Source organism: Schistocerca nitens, chromosome 1, assembly GCF_023898315.1.
Source record: "Schistocerca nitens isolate TAMUIC-IGC-003100 chromosome 1, iqSchNite1.1, whole genome shotgun sequence".
Lineage (NCBI taxonomy): Eukaryota > Metazoa > Arthropoda > Insecta > Orthoptera > Acrididae > Schistocerca > Schistocerca nitens.
The window spans coordinates 1298333973-1298347605 of NC_064614.1; the positions used below are offsets into that span (position 1 = coordinate 1298333973).

The following is a 13633-nucleotide window of genomic DNA, read 5'->3' on the forward strand; positions in this document are numbered from 1 at the left end:
GAACAACCCAGTCACTGAACTGTTCACAGTAACACACCCTCTGCCCTACCTTCCTATTCATAACGAATCCTACACCTGTTATACCATTTTCTGCTGCTGTTGATATTACCCGATACTCATCTGACCAGAAATCCTTGTCTTCTTTCCATTTCACTTCACTGACCCCTACTATATCTAGATTGAGCCTTTGCATTTCTCTTTTCAGATTTTCTAGTTTCCCTACCACGTTCAAGCTTCTGACATTCCATGCCCTGACTCGTAGAACGTTATCCTTTCGTTGATTATTCAATCTTTTTCTCATGGTAACCTCCCCCTTGGCAGTCCCCTCCCGGAGATCCGAATGGGGGACTATTCCGGAATCTTTTGCCAATGGAGAGATAATCATGACACTTCTTCAATTACAGGCCACATGTCCTGTGGATACACGTTACGTGTCTTTAATGCAGTGGTTTCCATTGCCTTCTGCATCCTCATGTCGTTGATCATTGCTGATTCTTCCGCCTTTAGGGGCAATTTCCCACCCCTAGGACAAGAGAGTGCCCTGAACCTCTATCCACTCCTCCACCCTCTTTGACAAGGCCGTTGGCAGAATGAGGCTGAATTCTTATGCTGATTATTTATCGAAATTTAGGCAGTGGCGGGGATCGAACCCGGGACCGAAGACGTTTTGATTATGAATCAAAGACGCTACCCCTAGACCACGGGTACATAAACAAAAACAGCCAAAGAAACTGGTACATCTGCCTAATATGCTGTAGAGCCTCCGCGAGCACGCAGAAGTGCCGCAACACGACGTGGCATGGGCTCGACTAATGTCTGAAGTGGTACTGGAGGTAACTGACACCATGAATCCTGCAAGGCTGTCCATAAATCCGAAAGAGTACGAGGAGGTGGAGATCTATTCTGAACAGCACGTTGCAAGGCATCCCAGATATGCTCAATAATGTTCACGTCTTGGGAATTTGGTGGCCAGTGGAAGTGTTTAAACTGAGAAGATTATTCCTGGAGTCACTCTGTAGCAATTCTGGACGTGTGGTGTGTCGAATTGTGCTGCTGGGACCACCCAAGTCCGTCGAAATGCGCGATGGAAATGAATGGATGCCGGTGATCAGACAGTATGCTCACGTACGTGAGTCATATCTAGACCTATCAGGGTTCCCACATCATAGAAACTACACACGCCCCACATCATTACAGAGCCTCCACCCGCTTGAACATGCCCGGATGACATCCAGGGTCCATGGATACATGGGGTTGTCTCTATACCCGTACACATCCATCCGCTCGATACAATTTCAAACGAGACTCGTCCGACGATATGACGTATTTCCAGTCATCAACAGTCCAATGTCGGTGCTGACAGGCCCTGGCGAGGAGTAAAGCTTTGTGTCGTGCAGTCATCAAGGGTACACAAGTGGGCCTTCGACTCCGAAAGCCCTTATCGATGATGTTTCGTAGAATGATTCACACGCAGAAATTTGTTGATGGCCGAAAACTGAAATCTGCAGCAATTTGCGGAAGGGTTGCATTTCTGTCACGTTGAATGATTCTCTTCAGTTGGAGACGAAGAGACATAGAGAGCTGCATCAAACAACAATACCACCATAGTCCTTTATAATGTGTAATCTAGGCAAATGTTTGCATTACTTACAAATTTTCGGTATCTCTTTCTCCTTTCTTGTTTCATTTACGCTTCCACTAGCAGGACGTTTTTGCTCCAGTGAGTAAATAGGGGTCGTAAGGACCCCAATGAATGTGTACTAAATATATCGGCAGTATTTCACTAATTTTGCCGGGCGGTGTGGCCGAGCAGTTCTAGGTGCTTCAGTCTGGAACAGCGCCACCGCTACGGTCGCAGGTACGAATCCTGCCTTGGGCATGGATGTGTGTGTGATGTTCTTAGGTTAGTTAGGTTTAAGTAGTTCTAAGTTCTAAGAGACTGATGACCTTAGATGTTAAGTCCCAAAGTGCTCAGAGCCATTTGAACCATTTCACTAATTTTAATGGAGTGAAATAGAATCATATATGACTGAACTGAGAAATAAGAGAATTACGTGTATAAACACTTTTATGTGTTGTGGTCATCATTTATCTTAAACATCCTTTCATTTAAAACAAAGATACTCTGAATGTAATTTACAGACAAAAGAAAGCGTCTTCTGTAGCTTTTTAGATGTTCCCCACTCACGGAACGTTCTCTGTGGGAGCACCATCCACGTTTACGTTTTGCCCCGCTCCCCTCTCTTTGCACTTGAGTTGGAGAAGAGGGTGGTAGAAAAGGAGGAACTTTGCTGCGCGGACCCCTGCTTTTCTGTACCAGAAATGTTTCAAGACCAAGAGGAAATTTTTCCTTTTGTTTCTTTCTCTTAGTCACGATGTTGTTGTTGTTATTGTTGTGGTCTTCAGTCCTGAGACTGGTTTGATGCAGCTCTCCATGCTACTCTATCCTGTCCAAGCCTCTTCATCTCCCAGTACCTACTGCAACCTACATCCCTCTGAATCTGCTTAGTGTATTCATCTCTTGGTCTCCCTCTACGATTTTTATCCTCCACGCTGCCCTCCAATACTAAATTGGTGATCCCTTGATGCCTCAGAACATGTCCTGCCAACCGGTCCCTTCTTCTAGTCAGGTTGTGCCACAAACTCCTCTTCTCCCCAATCCTATTCAATACTTCCTCATTAGTTATGTGATCTACCCATCTAATCTTCAGCATTCTTCTGTAGCACCACATCTCGAAAGCTTCTACTCTCTTCTTGTCCAAACTATTTATCGTCCATGTTTCACTTCCATACATGGCTACCATCCATACAAATACTTACAGAAACGACTTCCTGACACTTAAATCTATACTCGATGTTAACAAATTTCTCTTCTTCAGAAGTGCTTTCCTTACCATTGCCAGTCTGCATTTTATATCCTCTCTACTTCGACCCTCATCAGTTATTTTGCTCCCCAAATAGCAAAACTCCTTCACTACTTTAAGTGTCTCATTTCCTAATCTAATTCCCTCAGCATCACCCGACTTAATTCGACTATATTCCATTATCCTCGTTTTGCTTTTGTTGATGTTCATTTTATATCTTCCTTTCAAGACACTATCCATTCCGTTCAACTGCTCTTCCAAGTCCTTTGTTGTCTCTGACAGAATTACAATGTCATCGGTGAACCTCAAAGTTTTTATTTCTTCTCCATGGATTTTAATACCTACTCCGATTTTTTCTTTTGTTTCCTTCACTGCTTGCTCAATATACAGATTGAATAATATTGGGGAAAGGCTACAACCCTGTGTCACTCCCTTCCCAACCACTGCTTCCCCTTCATGTCCCTCGACTCTTATGACTGCCATCTGGTTTCTGTACAAATTGTAAATAGCCTTTCGCACCCTGTAGTTTACCCCTGTCACCTTCAGAATTTGAAAGAGAGTATTCCAGTCAACATTGTCAAAAGCTTTCTCTAAGTCTACAAATGCTAAAAACGTAGGTTTGCCTTTCCTTAATCCAGCTTCTAAGATAAGTCGTAGGGTCAGTATTGTCTCATGTGTTCCAATATTTCTACGGAATCCAAACTGATCTTCCCCGAGGTCAGCTCCTACTAGTTTTTCCATTCGTCTGTAAATAATTCGCGTTCGTATTTTGCAGCTGTGACTTATCAAACTGATAGTTCGGTAATTTTCACATCTGTCAACAACTGCTTTCTTTGGGTTTGGAATTATTATATTCTTCTTGACGTTTGAGGGTATTTCGCCTGTCTCATACATCTTGCTCGCCAGATGGTAGAGTTTTGTCAGGATTGGCTCTCCCAAGGCTGTCAGTAGTTCTAGTGGAATGTTGTCTACTCCCGGAGTCTTGTTTCGACTTGGGTCTTTCAGTGCTCTGTCAAACTCTTCACGCAGTATCATATCTCCCATTTCATCTTCATCTACATCCTCTTCCATTTCCATAATACTGTCCTCAAGTACATCGCCCTTATATAGACCCTCTATATACTCCTTCCACCTTTCTGCTTTCCCTTCTTTGCTTAGAACTGGGTTTCCGTCTGAGCTCTTGATATTCATACAAGTGGTTCTCTTTTCTCCAAAGGTCTCTTTAACTTTCCTGTATGCAGTATCTATCTTAACCCTAGTGAGATAAGTCTCTACATCCTTACATTTTTCCTCTAACCATCCCTGCTTAGCCATTTTGCACTTCCTGTCGATCTCATTTTTGAGACTTTTGTATTCCTTTTTGCCTGCTTCATTTACTGCATTTTTATATTTTGTCCTTTCATCAATTAAATTCAATATTCTTCTGTTACCCTAGGATTTCTACTATCCCTCGTCTGTTTACCTACTCGATCCTCTGCTGCCTTCACTACTTCATCCCACAATGCTACCCATTCTTCTTCTACTGTATTTCTTTTCCCCATTCCTGTCAATTGTTCCCTTATGCTCTCCCTGAAACTCTCTACAACCTCTGGTTCTTTCAGTTTATCCAGGTGCCACCTCCTCAAATTCCCACCTTTTTGCAGTTTCTTTAGTTTTAATCTACAGTTCATAAGCAACAGACTGTGGTCAGAGTTCACATCTGCCCCTGGAAATGTCTTACAATTTAAAACCTGGTTCCTAAATCTCTGTCTTACCATTATATAATCTATCTGATGCCTTCTAGTATCTCCAGGCTTCTTCCATGTATACAACCTTCTTTCATGATACTTGAGCCAAGTATTAGCTATGATCAAGTTATGCTCTGTGCAAAATTCTACCAGGTAGCTTCCTCTTTCATTTCTTACTCCCAATCCATATTCCCCTACTAAGTTTTCTTCTCTTCCTTTGCGTTGTGGTTGCTATCTGTATCGCTGAGGCACGCAAGCCTCCCCACCAACGGCAAGGTCCATGGTTCATGTTGGCGGGGGAGGGGGGGGAGGGAATCACGATGTAACTCAAGCAAAATAATGAAAGCAATGACGGCACTAACATGCAAAATATTATAAAAATAGCCATGTGCACCTTCTTGTTACAGATTTTGTAGTACAGGTACAGAATAATTTGTCACTGTGTCTATAACTGACTTAATGGCACTGTAGTCTGGGTTTATAGTACGTTTTGCCGCTTCGTGTCCACTTATTTGCTCTTTGAAATGACTAGTCGTCAGCCTGCCACTATCTTACACTTTTCCGGGCGCTGGGAGTCTACTGTAGCTTATTCCTGGTATCCGAAGAGACTTGAAGCTGCAGTCCTTCCTGTTGCCACGAAAAATTCTGCAGGTAGTACACGACGATTATTATCTTATTGTTTCAAGCAGAGTCATCCGTTTGCGTTCGAATTCCTATGGCAACTTAAAATTATGTGTTGTGAGATTTCTATCACTCCGGGATGAACATTCTGTCAATTCTGACACTACTCTTTTTTTCCTCTAGGCTAGTTTTCGCCCTTTCCTGTGTCCACCTGCAGCTTTGCGACATAGTAATTAGTGCTGTTGTATTCAGCACATACTTTGACATCACATTTTCCGGATTTTGGGGGATATACTGCTGAAAAAGACAACAGTCCCTAAAAATTACCGGTTGTTTATCAACTGTAATATTCTCACGTGGTTCGCACGCATCGTGTAATGTGCTTACCCACATAGATATATTCCTTTTTATCAGGGCTACGATTCTGTCCCATTGTCATGCATCGAGGCACCTAGTGGAGGGCGATAGCTCTATAAAGCCGTCCCTAGCCATATGAGTGTAGACAGATTGGCCATGTTATTTGTTCAGTAAATTCGGTATGGCCTTGTACGCTCCTGCAATAATAATCAGGCCATCTTACAAGATGTGTCCCTTTTTTTCCAAAGTACTGTTACCATTTTTGCTAGTCCATTTCAGAATATTCTGGGAAAGACTGAGCCCCACAAACCGCGTGAGGCAGCTACGACAGGATACCCTAAATATACCCAGAACGAAAAAAATATACTGAGCTGCGGTTTTCGCCTTATGCCGAACAAAATGGAGGATTTCCTGACGTTCGAAAGTAATTTTCATCATTTATAGTCGCCGAATGACGACACCGTCTTTATTTTTCTAATGAAACTATATACTTTCTCCTGTGGCATTTGAATGATGTCTCTAAGAGAACTTAAAGCAACATAACATGTATGGAACTTGATCGAATCGCATCAAAATAACGGCACCGCTAACCACTGCCCAACCATCAGGAGAAGTACCGCAACCGTTAGCGCTATTATATAAAATGTAAGCAAACTCTTAAGTTTACTTGTGCGCTTGAACCATTAATTTATTTCTGCTTTTGTAGCAATCAGATAACTTGTTCGAAAAGCTATTGAGACATTGACAATGTATACGACAGTCGAAAAAGTGAATATCATTTATGGCGAATGTCGCAGCGGTGGCGTTTCATGCCGAAGAGTATCCAGATTGTGCCATGCATTCACGATCTGTTTTCCAAACATTATAGAAGAAATTCTAGAAACTGGTAGTGTCGAGAGTAAAATATACCAAGGAACAAGAAGAGAAACTAATAAAAGAAATGAAACTATCAGTTTCGCAGCGGCAACACAATATGCAAACGTCACTAAGAGGCATCTCGGAAGTACGAGGGGGGGATCAACCAACGAGTGTTCTGCGAACACTGCATTCCATCGCATTTCTTACTCTTCACATTCCATTGCTTCTACAGCTTGATGGTAATGACTCCCAAAATCGGCTACAGTTCTCGGAAAGTTATCTACGAAAAGTGCAAAGTGATGCAGCATAGCTATGCAAAATTTCATTTAAGAATGAAGCATCGTTCACAAACCATGCCCATCTCAGTACTAATCGTCTGCTGAAAGTCGAAACTGACTCAGAGAAGTGGGTAAAAAAACAACGCTCTATGAAAGTTTAGTATGTGTTTTTCAAAACTCGCATCACTGGTTGCTGTTTTATTGATGGGAATCTAAATACACTCGTTTACCTCGATTTCTTAAGATATGCTGCTGCCGCGGTTATTGGACGACAACCCACTTGGCATAAGGCATTGGCATGACACCAGCATGTCTGATGTCCCTTCCAGTCCGCACAGACCCTCTTAAGAGAACATTCGAAGCTCATTGGGGCGGTCGCTCAGGAAACGCAAAATGGTCTGTGCTTTCACCAAACTTAACACTGCCATACTTTTATCTAAGGGCCCGGGTTCGGTTCCCGGCTGGGTCGGAGATTTTCTCCGCTCAGGAACTGGGTGTTGTGTTATACTAATCATCATCATTTCATCCCCATCGACGCGCAAGTCGCCGCAGTGGCGTCAAATCGAAGGACTTGCACAAGGCGAGCGGTCTACCCGACGGGAGGCCCTCGCCACACGCCATTATTATTATCTGTGACGAAAATTAAGACAAGAGGCCGATGAGGAAACACCGACGACTCCAGGAGGCGTGAAATGCCATCATATGACACACAGGTCTGTACTGCCGCCGGCCGCGGTGGTCTCGCGGTTCTAGGCGCGCAGTCCGGAACCGTGCGACTGCTACGGTCGCAAGTTCGAATCCTGCCTCGGGCATGGATGTGTGTGATGTCCTTAGGTTAGTTAGGTTTAAGTAGTTCTAAGTTCTAGGAGACTGATGACCACAGCTGTTGAGTCCCATAGTGATCAGAGCCATTTGAACCATTTCTGTACTGCCGTTAACTTCAGGTGAAATTCAACGAGCAGTGTTGTTTCTCTAGAATTACATTATAGCGTGCAGCAATGCTCAAGGTGAACATTTTGAGCATTTGGTATCACAAACGTGCTAATAAACACACGAGCCATACCTGAGTTACGTGTTTGTGTAACACGGCAGATGTTAGTGCAACCCGTTCTCCTGAGAATGGGACGGTGGTTTGCGGCGCCGTTATCTTCGTGCTATCTGATCGAGTCCCACACACGTTGTGCTCCTGAATTGCTCTCAGAATATTGACCAAATTATTTTCGGTGAAAACCGGGACACATTCACCCGGGTGCCAATGGACACCTCATTCCACATGTACCCAGGTTTCTTAATTTTAAATATTAATGTTTTGTTGATACATTTTGTTAGCCCGATTATTATAACTAATAAGAGGATACAAAAGATTGATATAATCTAGATTATCTGTATAATTACTGACATTTAATAAACGTATACAGTAATAAAGAAATGTATTACGATTTTACAAAATTTTACAGCCATTCAAATTTTAATCTTTTAATATTAACATGAGCTTTAATATTACTGAGCACTTGTAGATGGAATTGACTGTCCTTGGAGAAAAGTGTATTTTTCACTGCCTTCAGCCTTCTTGATAATGTCTTTGTTTTTTGAGACACAGTGATAAAACTCGGCACAATCCATTTTGTAGTTGTACAGGATTTGCAGGATTGCTTCAAGAGAGTCCACCTCCATTTTGTTTCTTTCATCAGTCCACTGGATATTCATGAACAAAAATATTATTCTTTCCACATTGGCATTATGGGCTGGGATTGCAAATAAATACCTTGCTATTATTACCAACTCAGAGTAATACTGAAGACAGTCACAGCTTTTAAAAAAACTCACCCACTTCTCATGACATTCCAATGGTGTTTTCTTTTTTTTTTTTTTTTTTCATCATTCCACTTGTGAAGACTTTCTTCAACAAAATTTGTCAGTATGCCGAACTGATCAAAGAGAATGGAATAATCGATTTCAATCTCTTTACTCTTCAAATAAGAAACTGTCTCTTCAACACTTTCCCATTTTGGCACTCTCTTCAGTAACATCCAATCAAACACCGGCGATGAGGGTAAATATGAGGCGCTTCACTTGCTGAGATATTCTACACAAGTGTTCAAATGGCTCTGAGCACTATGGGACTTAACATCTGTGGTCATCAGTCCCCTAGAACTTAGAACTACTTAAACCTAACTAACCTAAGGACATCACACACATCCATGCCCGAGGCAGGATTCGAACCTGCGACCGTAGCAGTCGCGCGGTTCCGGACTGAGCGCCTAGAACCGCTAGACCACCGTGGCCGGCTCTACACAAGTGTCATAAAACTTGTTAACTTCTTCTCTAAAACTCCTTTCCGCTGCTTCTGATACTTCTGCTCTTTTAAGGACAGATTTAACATTAAAAGAAATGAACTGCTGTTCTCTCCTCTTAGTAACAGTTTCCAGAGTATTTTTCAAAACATCATTTACCTCTATTACGCTTTTCGTGCTTCCCTCAATTTCCTTTATCCCATGCTGCAAAGTGCTAAGCTGACTGTGAATGAACCGTAAGTAGGCTTCACTTAAAGAGTTACTGAAAAACTGAACCAATATTTTGGGAGCTTTGTCTTCATTTAGGAAAAAATCTTTTAACAATTCAAACAGGTGGATTACTCTTTCAACTGCTGGAAACAGTGATAACCAGCGAGTTCTCGAGTGACACATTACATTCACATACCGTATTCAGTTTCCACATAATCACAGAACTCCTAAAGCCTCTCTGTTCTAACAGTGTATATGTAAAAGTGTGAGTATACCTTCATGACGATAGTTTCAACATCACAGCTTAAACTGTCAGCAGATGTCTGCACGTTACTGTGTAAAACATGTGCTGGGCACCCTATGCCTTCAATGTTTTCATGCAATGTTACCTTTAATTTGGTAAATACGTTGCATTTGCCTTGTCTTTTTAAACCACCAAGGTTTGTGTTGGTGTTGTCTCCACAAAATGACACACATTTATTTTTCTCAAGATCAAACATTTCGATAGTATTCATACAAAATCTTGAAATTTCGTCAGATGTTTCATTAGGTAGGGAACTCACCTTCAAAAGTTTGGTCTGAATTCCCTGATTAATATCGAAAAACTGAACAACAAACGGAAATATTTTAGTGGCCTTATGATTCCTGGCATCAGTGGATATCCCGTAGAAAGAAGACTTTTTGATGTATTCAAGGCTTTCCTTTACACTCTGGGGAGCAATAACTCCTTTCACTAAGGCTGACACTTAAGTTCTTGCTGAACTAAACTTTTTTGCAATGGAAGAATCATCAAACATAATGCTGTTAAGCTTATTAGTACAATCACTAGATCTATAAGTTTGGTGATGTTTTACCGTGTGGTAGGCTAGTGTAAGCTCGGCTGCTCGAACTTTCGTCTGTTCACTTGACTGATGTTTCACAAAATAATTTTGTAGAGTTTTACTGCAGCTCGGTTGACTGTATCTGTCAATGTGTTTCTTTGACCTGATGTGATCAACTATGTCGGAACGTCCACCATGACTTATACTGATAAAAGTTACATACGGAACACACTGCTTCGTAACCAAAACGACCTTTCTTAATGAAATTCCATTCCTTGGAATAACAGTCACTGAACTTGCAGGCACGTTTCGGCACTGCGTTTCACAGTACTGCAACAATAATTCCACTAATATGAGAAAAAACTATTGCAGTTTGTCTGACAAAACATCAACTACTACACTGTTCTGACAATGAGTGTCTGAGTAAGTGGCGCGTCAATCGGACGGTTTCATAGGTCTGTTACAATAATACAACTTACTGAAACTTCCTGGCAGATTAAAACTGTGTGCCGGACCGAGACTCGAGCTCGGGTCCTTTGCCTTTCGCGGGCAAGTGCTCTACGACGAGGTACTGGCAGAAGTAAAGCTGTGAGGACGGGGCGTGAGTCGTGCGTGGGTAGTTCAGTTGGTAGAGCACTTGCCCACGAAAGGCAAAGGTCCCGGGTTCGAGTCTCGGTCCGGCACACAGTTTTAATCTGCCAGGAAGTTTCATATCAGCGCACACTCCGCTGCAGAGTGGAAATCTCATTCTGAATACAACTTACTACTTGTTGGCCAAAGTACCGCTCAAAGTAAATTATTGCCTGAGTGTATCAATACTGATACTGTGATTACTAGTATGGAACAATGGAGGTTTTAGACAAATAATCTAAAATATATTAATTTCTTGTGTTGAATTTCCTTTAATATAGCGAAATCCCAAAAATTTGAGAAAGTTCCACGAAATGTATTTAAAAACTAAATTCCGGGACTTTAGAGCGTCCCGAAACAAATTTTCGGGACACCGGAACACAGGGATGAAAACTGGGGCAATCCCGTTTTTCCGGGACGTTTGGTCACCCTATCTTAGAAGCTTCTTTCAAATGCCACAGGAAAATGTCGCACCTCGATGTATTTATTGACTCTTACTATATTTGGTGTGGCATGTCTTACAATTAGCTTCCTAACCCTGTATAATTGAAATGCTGACTCCACGGTATTCACATTCCTTAGATTTTCCGCGTTGGACCTAGATCTGTCTTCTGTATGTTTATGTTTTGGCTGCCTCCCGCGTAATCTAACAGAATATTGTCACCTTATTTCTTTGCATTTCTGGATCCAAAAACAACGGGATCGCTATTTCAGATATTTACTTACATTTTCTTTCTTTCTTTCTTCTTCTTCTTATTATTATTACTTCTGTTGTAAACAAAAATGGCTGATGAAATATAATTACCTGAAAACGTCAGGAACAATAGATTCCAAATCTCCTACATCATCAACGGAACTTCATCTGATTCACTGCCTTCAGAAATAACAGCATAAATCTCTCCACTGCCATCAGATGAAATTTCGGTGAAATCCTCTTCTTTGCTTCTATTTGCAAGACGATTCAACCGTTTTCTACTCATATTGTAATTCCTCAATATGCTGATGCGAAACACTAACAACAACTGAGATTACACACAACAACGGCTCTGGCCAGAGACCCTAACAACTGGACACAAAGAAGTGGTAAATGTATTTTCATTATTGCAAGTGTTCTGTATACCAGCCGTGCAACGTAACAATCACCATTATATTTTCATAACGTTAGTTTCAACACACATAAGAAAATTTATATTGGTGTCGTAATGTGTTGCAAAAGTAAAGCTGAACAAAACATCGCTGGACGCAGTTAACTCAGAGGGAGAAAGTCATATGTTTTGAAAATCATAGTTTTAAGAACAAGACGCGTATTGCAAATGTGCTTATGGGATCATAGTGACCCCAGTGGTAATAGGAAAGTGTCTATCACTGTTAGAGCTAAATTACGGTTAGTGAACGATGACCTCCTGCAGACCATGTAATTTTGTGAACGTCTTTCTTCTTAAAGAAAACGTTTATTACCTCCAATTCGTTAAATGTTGTAGATTTCTTTGGGTGTTAAATTTGGTACTTTTCAAATTCTAGTATTTAAATCCTCCGCTGAAAGTCACCTTATTGTTCGTTTTATTTAGATATTTATGTATTTCTTCATAGAATTGGACTGTTTCTGTAAGTTTTACGTATATTATCATCATGCGCGTCCACTACCCATCCGACAAAGTAACCTTGGTATGTACGAGAGGCGCACAGAGGAAATGTATGTATTATAGAAAATGGTGCACTAGACATATACCCACGTAAATGTTGTGGTTAAAAATAAATGCCCCGGGTGAGGATCGAACTCACGACCTTAAGATTATGAGACTTACGCGCTGCCTACTGCGCTACCGAGGCCGATGCCACATCGGCCTCAATTAAATATAGACATGGTCATTACAGCTAGGTTTTTTTTTATTATGATCAAAAATTATCATAATAAATACAAAATATCTGTTATTGTTACCAGAAATTTACAAAATTGAGCAAAATAACATAAGAAATATGACCTAACAAAATTAAAACATAGAATTTCTGTTTTAAAATAAGTAGATCAGTCTACAATAAAGAACCATTCTTTCTAAGAATAAAATGCACACGATATTGTTCTTTCTTAATGGGTATTTTTCTAAGAATTCACGAAATTTTTGATGGTCCTGTTTACTTTAGGAAACGTTAGCAAAGAGAAAAGCTGTACGAAACTCTTCACAGAATGGTGAATAAGATTGGCGGGAGCATTTGGTGTAGTGAGTGATTTTTCCATTTTCAATTCGTCATACTCAACGTTTATGTTTTCCTGTTGGAAGATGCTGCTGAACGTTACGTGAGTTACCCTTATGTGGCACCGTTTACATTATAGTATTTTACCTTCAGTCCAAAATACTTTCTCCCCGTATTGAAACATAAACTTTTATGATTTTTCTTGAATACTTTAGGCATTTATTTACTATACTGCACTCACTTACGGCTTCAAGAAGACTGAATAACGCAATGAGTCACTCGTCTGCAGTCCAGTCCAGAATTGCTTCAGAAACTACCGGTACCCGTGCATATAGTAACGATAGGCTGCCGGTACCCACTGTTGCGTAAGAGTCAAGTCAATACTGTGAATGCAAATGAAACAGGGGGTGATGGTAAATATTTGCCGTTTTGTAGGAAACAACACTAGACGCACTATTCTGAGAAATATAACACGGAAGAAAGAAATTGCGCAAGAAATATCCTTTACTGGGGCTTATTGAGAAAGTAAAAACGTAACGGATTTTACTACTTATTGACTACGTTCAATCAGAGAGAAATGACCATGAATTAACAAATTACAGTAATTCATTAAGCTTTTTCATAACGAACATTTATATATATTTAAGGAACATCTCAGCCTTACCGAACAATATATGCCACATTATAAACATCCTAGTACTAATGATTATAGGGGGTAGTGTTAAAAGAGATGACCTCCGGTATTTTGTGGGCTATAAGACAACGGACGATAAGTCGCAC

The 13633-nt window shown here is 41.0% G+C and overlaps 1 non-coding gene across 1 annotated transcript; it reads right to left on the minus strand.

The window, feature by feature from the left end:
• Positions 1-12417: 12417 nt before the first annotated feature.
• Trnam-cau (transfer RNA methionine (anticodon CAU)) lies at positions 12418-12490 on the minus strand. The gene has a single exon. It is a non-coding gene; the product is annotated as a tRNA-Met (tRNA).
• Between the last annotated feature and the right edge of the window lie 1143 nt (positions 12491-13633).